This window comes from Mercurialis annua, linkage group LG3, assembly GCF_937616625.2.
Source record: "Mercurialis annua linkage group LG3, ddMerAnnu1.2, whole genome shotgun sequence".
In the NCBI taxonomy this organism is placed as follows: domain Eukaryota; kingdom Viridiplantae; phylum Streptophyta; class Magnoliopsida; order Malpighiales; family Euphorbiaceae; genus Mercurialis; species Mercurialis annua.
The window spans coordinates 2,677,635-2,688,294 of record NC_065572.1 but is presented as its reverse complement, the minus strand read 5'-3'; the positions used below and the strand labels follow the sequence as shown (position 1 = coordinate 2,688,294).

At 27.6% G+C, this 10,660-nt stretch overlaps 1 long non-coding RNA gene across 1 annotated transcript; it reads left to right on the top strand.

Moving 5' to 3' along the window:
* The first annotated feature begins 7,480 nt into the window (after nucleotides 1-7,480).
* LOC126675099 (uncharacterized) lies at nucleotides 7,481-8,205 on the top strand. The gene is made up of 2 exons (XR_007639682.2): nucleotides 7,481-7,775; nucleotides 7,927-8,205. It is a non-coding gene; the product is annotated as an uncharacterized LOC126675099 (long non-coding RNA).
* Nucleotides 8,206-10,660: the final 2,455 nt, after the last annotated feature.

Here is a 10,660-nt window from a genome sequence, read left to right as displayed (position 1 = left end):
TTTTTGTATATGATTATGATTTTTGTTTTATCAATTTATTCGCGAAAAATTTATACTCGTTTTAGGCTTGCTACGGGTTTTGGAAACGAAATTTCTCATTCCCTAGCGCCGGTCGCGACTTGAGATTTCGGGTCGTGACAATGTAAATTGAAAAAGATATGTAATTTATAAGGAAAAAAAAAGAGTTGAAGACATAATGGACACATCAAAGTGAAACAATAATATTTCTCGAGGTTTCATTTCAAGACCTGCTGAGAATTTATCTCCGTCAATCAACACCAACATCTATAGAGGCGTTTTAATTTTTGCTCCATCTTTCTTTTTCTTCCTCATCGTATCGATGATAAAACTCCGAAACATCTTTAGATAAATTATAAGGGACATATTATCATGGGAGGCTATTTCGATTTGTTTGGAATAAAAGAGTACGTGGTGAAATTGTGAAACGATTTGTTTCTCGATTTAGAGAGTAAGAAACATTTCAGGTTGCAGAAAGAAAAGAGCTATGAAATCTTGAGATTGGAAGAGAAAGAGGAAAGAGAAGCGGTTAAGAGAAAGATATTTTTATAAATAATTTTACAAAATAAGATACTGAATACTATTAGTAAATCATGGTAGGTATTCGTGTATTTAAAAAAAAATATGATAGTTTGAGGATAATACCGACCTTTTAAAAATTGCGAGTTTTAAAATTTGGTCAATCTGATAGAAATCAATTTAATTTTCTAAAATCAATATAATATTTGTTAAAATTAATTTGTCAAAATCATATGACAATTCAATTGGTAATTTCTTTTCTTTTCATTTTTTTCAAATATGACAATCAATTATCACAAAAGCACAATTAAATCAATTTCAAAAAGTTGGATAGATTTTGAGAAAATTAGTTAAATTGGGATAGATTTACTCTTAAAAAAGGTTCAGTTTTATTGGCACTAATAGTTCTAATTTTAATTAATTTTTATATAATAAATAGACAAAACAATTTCCATACAAAATAAAAAATAACATAATATATAAAAATATTATAATCAAACTATTGAATTTTTTTTTTTATTATTAAAAGTTTCTATTTATTTTCTAACAGCCTAAAAACTAAAATAGCTTAAAGCACATTCAAGGAAAATTTATAAGAACATTTTTTCAAAACTTTATAACATAAAATGTCTTAATCTTATTTGAACTAAGTCAATAATTATAAATGCATCGAACTAAACAAAAATATATATGAATAATAAAAGTTTAACTAAAAATCTTCCAAAAACATTACTTAATATTAGCATATAATTATCACTCTTTACAATTTTCTTCTTCAATAAGGTTATTTTTTAAATAAATATTCCCACCTGTCCGTTGAAGTGCCTCCAGTAATAATAGGCCTTTTGATTGTATACTGTATACACGGTGTCCTAATCAGATTAACCACCTTGTTACTTGATGTTATTAGAGGCACACCAGCCGAATTTTAGAAACTCATGCCCTAATTTTCTTACAAGATACATTGCTTGTGTTGTCGAAAGTCCAACTGTCTTGCAAATTATGTACATTTTTTATTAATGTCGTTTATTTAGTTAATGTTTACCATAAATGACAAACTAAGTGCATAAATAGGTAGGGAGGGTCTTTTTAATCGAATGTGCAGTATATTTTGTTTTGATATTCTGTATATTAGTTTGCTCCAATATTTTAAAGATTGAACAATGGAATCTACTAATGTACTCCTACTCTTTCCATTTAAGCATAACTGAAATTATATATCAAAGGCAAATGCAATTGTATTTTTAGAATAATATTTCCGAAGTGAACTAATTTAATTAATTACCTGTAACTTTTAATTATCAAACCCATATTTTATGTATGAACAGTTAAAAAGGCATATAAGTTATGAAGCATACAATAGCATATTATTGGTTATATGCAATGCAATTTGCATGAATTAAATATATATATATATAAAAAAGAGATATTATAGGATATAATTATTTGTACGAATAAGACCAGGAAACAGCTTCTTTTTTTTATTTAAAAGTCATGCAATAGTGTTTAGTGGGTCGATTGTTTGACTGATAAAATTGTCAATTCTGGGGCTGGGAAGAGTGTCTTGGCGGGAACAAATATTAAAATTAGTATATTACTTTTTAAAAATATATCGTGATTAAATATGGAATTTTCAGTTATAACAGAAGTTATTGAATGAAGTATCATAAAAGACAAATATCTTTTAATTATATTTAATATCTAGACTCTTTAATAGTGAAATTAAATTCTGTAAAGTGTGCTTTCAAAGACACACTTTTAGCTATGTGGAGCATATGTTAACGGTTTTTGAGAAAAAAATTTAAAGATGAGATTTTTCTTTAAGATATGTGTTTTAAATTTTTTTCACAAATTCAAAGCGAATTTCTCTCGTAGAGCTTTACATAAAATATTATTATGGTAGATAAAAATCTCTCATTCAAAATCTTTAATCTCAGCTTCAGTCCTTTTAGTGTTCTAATATATATATTAACTTCTAATCCTATAAATTATTTATTTTATTAAATATTATTCTTTGAAAATTAAATTTAATCAAGAATTTGGACAGGCTCACATTTTATATAAAATATTTATTTAATTTTTATTATTCGAACGCTATAGTTAATTTAATTTTTATTAGTCAATAATTTTAAAACCACTTATTTAACCTTTTTAATGAATCACTTATTTAATTTATATTTGTTTTAATAAGCGTGCTAATCTATATTAACTTATAATCTTCACATATCATAGTGTTATAATAAATATTTATTTTTAATATCTACAAATAATATATTTTATTAAATATTAATATTAAAAAATAAAATTAATCTAGAATTTGACAAAATCACATTTTATCTAAAATATTATTTTATTTTATTCTTTAAATTTTACTTTATCTGATTTCTACCCGATATAAAAGTTATTATTAAAATATAATAATATTATAGATAGTCGATATTTTTAGATAATTTATTGCTAACATTAAAATAAATTTTTAGTTTATTAGTTGCGTATTATGAATTTTGTTCACATTATATATATATATAATAAATTTATTATTAAATTAATTATTAATTTAATTCCGCGTACATACACAAATTTATGACTAGTTTAATAATAACTGTATGGAATTTAATGATTAATGTATATATTAATTACATAAAATTTATAAAAAAGTTATTTTTATTTTTAATTTATATTGAAAGATATCATATTGTATATTGATAGAATATGATAAAATTTCACATCGATAAGAGGGTAAAGGACTCACACGCTCCTATAAATACAGGCCAAAAGCCAGTCTTAGGATACATATTATCCCTTATACCAATACACAATTTATATACCAATTATACCCTTAGACTGATTTAAGCATCAGAGTGAACTCGGAGCCCCATCCTAAAATCTATCTTCTTTACTGTCTTACAAGAGGACCCAGACAATCGGAAATGAGACTAACTGCTCACACATTCCTGGATCCATCACATATGATTTTTAAAGATAGATAAATTTATTATTCTGTACCTCATTGTAGTTTTGATAGTTAAGTTAAAAAAATATTAATTTTAGGCCTAGCCATCGAAAAAAAAACTTTATATTTTTGATTTATTTTTTATTTTTGTTGTAATTTTTTTAAAATTGTAATTTTTTTTCTATTTTTCTATTTTTAGTTTTTATCTACTTCCAAATTGAAGTCATTTCACTTTAAAAAAAATTCAAATATGTCCATTTTTGGCATGTAGTTTAAATAAGCTCTTAATGTTTTAAAAAATAAAAATTAAAACTATATATCAAATGTTAAAACATATATGAACATTTTTCAAATGATTCAAATGAAAAAGATCCAATCAAAAGAATAGGTGCAGCTGAAATTGAAACTTATAAAATAAAATAAAATTGACGATCTTGAAAATTGTAAAAAAACATGGGATAATTTTGTATTATTAAACCTTAAACTTATCCGTAGTAACTTGAATTACTTGTATTACATTCTCTTAATTGTTATTGAGAATAATTCAATTCAATAGAAATCAATAATATGTTTAACTTTTTAGAAGCTTTATAATCTTAACGAGTTATTAGTTTTCTTAAAATACAATTAGTGATATTAAAAACAATTTATTAGATTAAGAATATATTAAAAAATAATCAAGAATGTAGGAGTGGAATTCCAAGCCTTCCGAACACAGGACTTGTGAGATTATCATCGAAGCCAGCAGGCCTTCCGTTCTTGACTGAGAGACTATTTAACCTGCAATATTAGAAGCATCTCAAATCCTAAGATCTTCTATTCTTTAATGTGAATATTTCAATGAGAGGTTTAATTAGTTACTAAGCCACATACTTATTTCAAAGATCATAGAATGCACAAACTAACAATAGTGTTCTTATTTAGTTAAGTTTCCATAAAAAAACTATTGTAATTATATTTATTTTATGAGAAATTCTTATTAGTTTGCTCCAATATTTTAGAGATTTAATAACCAAGTAATTTAGAGGTGAATAATCGAATCTACTAATGTAAAATTACTTTTTCCATTTAATCATAACTAAAAGTTACTTAACTAAGGCAAATATAATTGTGTCTTTTTGAACAATATCTAAGTGTTTCTAAGTGAACTGATTTAACTAATTATATCAAACTTTTAACTATCAAATCAACATTTTATGTATGAACTAGTAAAAAGACACTTGAAGACTTGGTCTAATTGGTGAAACTCTAATAATATGTGTATGAGATTGAAGGTTCGACCTTCAATACTTACGGGCAGTGTGTCTATTTAAAAAATGTCTAATATTAATTCCCGCTAACCCGGCTAACAATTAGAATAGGGTATTTTTGACATAAAAAAAAACTAGTAAAAATAAGCATTTAATTTAGGCGTGAATTACATATAAAGAAAGAGACAATATGAGAAGAATATGCATAATTAGTTAGGATGTAATTCGCATGAATAAGACAAAAAAAACTTTGAAAAGTCACTAAAATTTATCTGAAATCAGTTATAATTACTAATTTTTAAAAGTAAATCATTTTCAATAATATTTAAGTTAGTTAATCATTTTTACTCCTAGAGTTTACATGATGATATCATCAACTATATAAAAATAAAATTCAGGCAAAACTCATACGAAGGCCCCTCTACTTTACCAGTTTTATTCGAGAGACCCCTACTTCAAAGTTGTTCACGTTTGGATCCTCATACTTGGCAAAATCTAATGTCAACACTCTTCAATGGATGGAATTTGGCAAGTGTGCTTCACTCTCACTTGTGGAGAGAAAATAAAATGACATGGTAATTTTTTTTTAAAAGAAAAGGTGACATGGTAATTTTTTATTATATAAAGATGATGATATGGTAATTTACATGATGACTAGGCATCTTCTTTCTTTCCTTTCTATAATTATGCAGTTCCTTTCTAAAATTATGCAGACAAGAATACTTCTTCATCAAATGAAGTCTCTTTTTTTTCACAATCAAATCTCTGTAATTTTTAATTATCATTCACTAACTCACTTATGGAAATCACATGTACTCATCATCATTCATTCACCAAGTATCAGAATTTAAACCCACTAAACATACCCGAAAGAGTTACATATGAGACTGGAAAAAATTTAATCTCACAATCTGTTTAGGAAGATTTTAACTGAATAAGAAATCTAGATCAAAACAATGACTGCTCACTTATTCCTTTAAGAAAATCGACTTCAAAGATGCAAAGGACATCGCAGTCGCTTCTCCACCGCCGCGATTCTCGCCGCCTCCTCGTAGCCTTTTAATAGACATCTCCTCAAGAGCTGTACAATGATTAATCATTTTGTAGATGCCTTTCACCCTAAAAGCACACGATCTACATGACAACCTCTTCAATTTTATTCATTTTTTAGCAAAATTTTCCATTCCGTTGTTCGTTATTTCACGGCAGCCGCGCAGCTTCAACGGTTCAAGGTTACGGCAACGGGTTGACGCTTGATCTGAGGGATATAACAAATAGTTTCTGATTGTATTTTCAGAGAAAGCCGGCGGCGATTATGTTCGTCGACGAGATCGCACCGTCTACACACGGAGGAGCAGGTTTTGCGATCGCCGGCCGTGGTGGAAGATAAGGTGGAAGGCGATTGGTTGTGGAAAAGTGAACGACGATGGATGGGTCCAAAAAAGGAGAAGAAATTGGCTGATTAAGAGAGCATTTGAAAGGATGGTAGGAAAATTACAAGAAACAGTGCTCAGAGATGGACGAGGGTGGTGCTGGAGTGAAATGAAGGAGAAGGTGAGATGGAATCAAAATCAGATGGTGGGTCCACTTGTTTAAACAAGTCAAAGAAAAAGAGAGGTCTTTTGATGATGTGGATTGTCAAAAAAATAATTTACGGAATCGGAGAGTGTAACACACTCGACAAATTCCATCCATTGAAGGGTGTTAAAATTGGATTTTGCCAAGTATGAGGATCCAAACGTGAACAACTTTGAGATAGGGGTCTCTCGAACAAAACTGGTAAAATAGAGGGGTCTCCGTAGGGGTTTTGCCTAAAATTCAGTATAATCTCTCAACATTTTTGGCATAAATTATGGTAACTTTTAAGGTCTAAAAGTGTCAAAAAGTTAAAACTCCTAAAAAGTTTGTGTTTTATCAGAATTTGATCAATTTGATAGAAACCAGTCTAATTTTCTAAAATCAATATAATGTTTTTGAAAATTGATTTATTCAAATCATGTGTCATCTCAATTGACAATTTTTTTTTTAAATAATACATTCAATTACCATAAAGGCACAACTCAATCAATTTTAGAAAATTATGTAGATATTGGTTAAATTGAGATAGGTTTATAATATTTAAAAAATTTAGATAGATTTCCAAAAAATTAAAAAAAATGTTTTTCTATTACTGGTGGGTCTATTTTAATTTATTTTTATATGATAACTTGATAAATAATTTCCAGACAAAGTAAAGAATAACAAAATAAATAAAAGTACTATAATCAAACTACTGAATTTTTTTTATTAAGGAGATTATTATTAAAAGTTATTATTTATTTTCTGACAGTCTAAAATCTAAAGTAGCTTAAAGCATATTCCAGGAACATTTTATTTTGCCAAAAAATTATAATTATTAAAAATCGTATGAATAATAAAAGTTCAATTAAAAATCTTCCAAGAGTATTACTTAACATTAGCATAATAATCACTCTTTACTAGGGGTGAGCAGAAACCGAACCAGACCGAAAAACCGGACCGAACCGAACCAAAATTTGTTGTTTGGTTCGGTTTTTCGGTCAAAACGGTTTGATTCGGTGGTAAATAGAGAAAAGTTTGGAGATTGGTGTTTGGTTCGGTTTAAGGCTATCAAAAACCGAACCGACCGAAAAACCGATTACACCGAATATATCAAACTAGTGTCATTTTGTAGTATAATGCCACGCATATCGGGTGTTGTCTGGTTCATTTATATCACTAAACTACCTCTAATATATGCCATATATAAAGGCCCTTATAACTTAAAAACCCTACCTATCTCATTTCTGCTCTCTTTTGCCCGCCGCTCTCTCCCTCTCTTCCCATTCTTGTCTTTATCAAATTAAACCCTAATTTTCTAATTGCTTTTGTCAATCTCTTTAACTATTTATTATCTTTCAATTACAACACATAATCACACAATTCTTTTAACAAACGAGTACCAAATTCGACGGAAGGCTATCATTTTACTTCTCAGATCTGTTAATATACTTTAAAAATGGAGGTTTGCTTAAAAGGTAAACGTTTAGTCTTTTTCAATTTTGTTAGTTTAATAATATTGATATCAGAAATTAAAAATGTTTGCATATTATTATTTTTGTTTAATTTGTTATTGGTCATATGGTATTCTTTATTCTTAATTCATTTTTTTGTTCTTGATTTTGGCAGATCTACATTCCTAAACAAGATCAAGCTGCTGAAGATCCTCATATTTGTTGTTACTTCATTTGAAATTGTAACTGTAACAAGATCAAGCTGCTGGAGATCCTCATATTTGTTGTTACTTCATTTTTTTGTTCTTGATTTTGTTAACTGTAACTATTTTAGATTTTGTAATTTGTTTGTATTATTAGCTCTAACTATTTTTAGATTTAAAATTGTAATTTTATTTTATGTGACTATTCTGATTGTAATGTTCTTCATCTATAAATTTCTTTTTTTGATAAACATAGAGTATAAGAGTTTGTATTAATTTCATAAAAAATTATTGGGTTTTACTTTTAAGGCTGATTTAATTTCGGATAAAAAATATTAAAAATGCCAAACCGAATTAAAAAACTGAAACCGAACCGAACCGACCGAAAATTTCGGTCAATTTTTTTTTCGGTTTTTGGTGAATTTTAGCACGGTTCGGTTTACAATATGAACAATTTCGGTACCTTCGGTTTTGGTCGATTCGGAACCGAACCGAACCGAACCGACCGATGCTCACCCCTACTCTTTACAATTTTCTTCTTCAGTTTGTTCAAATAAATATTGAAAAATTACAAAAAAAAAATCCAAAAATGGAAAAAAGTTATAAAAATATATATTTTTTAAAAAAGTTTACATTTCATACCTAAAAAGTTTTAAAAAAAATTAATTTTCATTTTTTACATACTGTATCGAAGATATATCAAAAATATATTGATAATGTATAAGTATGTATCAAACATGCATTAAAAATATATTTTTTTATAGTAAAGAAAAGTACGTAGATTATATAATTTTTTTAATTTTTAGATACAGTTGATTTTTATTTTATTTTTAGGTACAGCCGAATTTTTTTAACAAAATACATATTTTTATAAATTAGATAATTTTTGGATAATTTTTTTCCCATAGATATTCCTATTCACATAGTTTTGGAAACACAAACAATTTAAAAAATGGATATTGAAGAGCCTCGGTAATAGTAGGCCTTTTTTTGTTTGGATCCCATAAACACAATGACCAAATATTTACCTGATGTTACTAGGGATAAAGAAAAATTCATACCACCACATTCTGTTTGCTACTATTATTTAAAGTCCAACTATCTAATAAATTATGTACATTTGAACAACATCGCTTATTTAGTCAATATTAATCATAACTGACCTACTAATTATAATATAGATATGAAGTGAGGGACATTTAAGTCGAATGAGCAATATAATCGCTTCAATTTTATATGTATTAGTTTGCTCCAATATTTTAGAGATTGAATAACGAAACTACTAATGTAATTACTCTTTCTATTTAAGCATAACTGAAATTATATATCTAAGGCAAATGCAATTGAACAATATTTCCCAAGTGAACTAATTTAATTAATTACATGTAACTTTTAATCATCAAATCAATATTTTATGTATGAACAGTTAAAAAACATTTAAGTTATGAAGTATACGATAGTATATTATTGGTTAATATGCAATGCAATTTGCATGAATTAAATATAAAAACAGAGACAATATGAGAAAAATATGCATCATTAGATAGGATATAATTTGCACGAATAAGACAAAGAAACAACTTTTTTTTTTAAAATAAATAAAGAAACAACTTTAAAAGTCATTAAAATTTATCGAAATGCAATTAAAATTACTAATGTATCCATAATTTCTAAAAGTAAACCACTTCTTTCATAGTAATATTTAAGTTTTTTCAATGTTTTACTCCTACATTACATGATGATATAATAAAATTCAGTTTGATCCTTCAGCTTATTTAGCATAAATTCATTCAGCATTAAATAAAAAAAGGTAACATAAATTTATAAAGTTTTTTATTTCATCAAATATAATAATATTACAAAGTGAACGGTGAAGATTAAAAAAATATAATTTTAATAGATCAAAAGAATATAATCAAATTAATCTACAGCAGTGTAGATCGTGAACATGACCCCTCAAGTATTTGAACTTGAGGGAACCAATCCATTAATAAATTTGTAATAATTACAATAACTATAATCAATTATATAATATGCTTCATTGACATAAATATGGAACTAACAGAGAATGGAATCAACAAGCAAAAAGCTTTTGATTCTGCACGAAAATACCCAAGCAAAAACCAAGAATCATCGACGGGAATTTTCCGATCTATCTGATGATTCGTTACTGCTCAGACTAGAAAAGTTAAATTGGAATCCGAGCACAAACAGTTTGCAAGAATAGGTTGCAGACATGAATATGAATTTGATGTCGTCGGAGCCACATTTTCGTAGAATCCAACTTCACCAGATTGTGTATTCTTTATAGTCTCCCGTTTTCCTGAGATAGAAATTAGTATTTGTCGAATCAACTACCGGAATTGGTTAGATGGATTACTTAGGGGTTTATGGTTAACCTTCACACCTGAGAACTCTCATCTGCTGCTCGTGTTGGCGAATCAGGTATATATGGAACGGATCCTCGCCCTCCGAACACATGCCTCATGGATCTATCATCGAAATTAGCAGCCCTTATGTACTTACCTTAGGGGTTATTTGATGAAAAGTAGCCTTAGATCTTCCAGACTTGGAATATAAGTTGCATTTGAAACTATTGATTTTCTTTTCTTTAATCATTGAGCCGTAGACCTATTTCAAAGTTCATAAAATGTACAAACCAATAATAGAGTTTTAAGATTCCATGAAATCACTAAGCTGGAAATC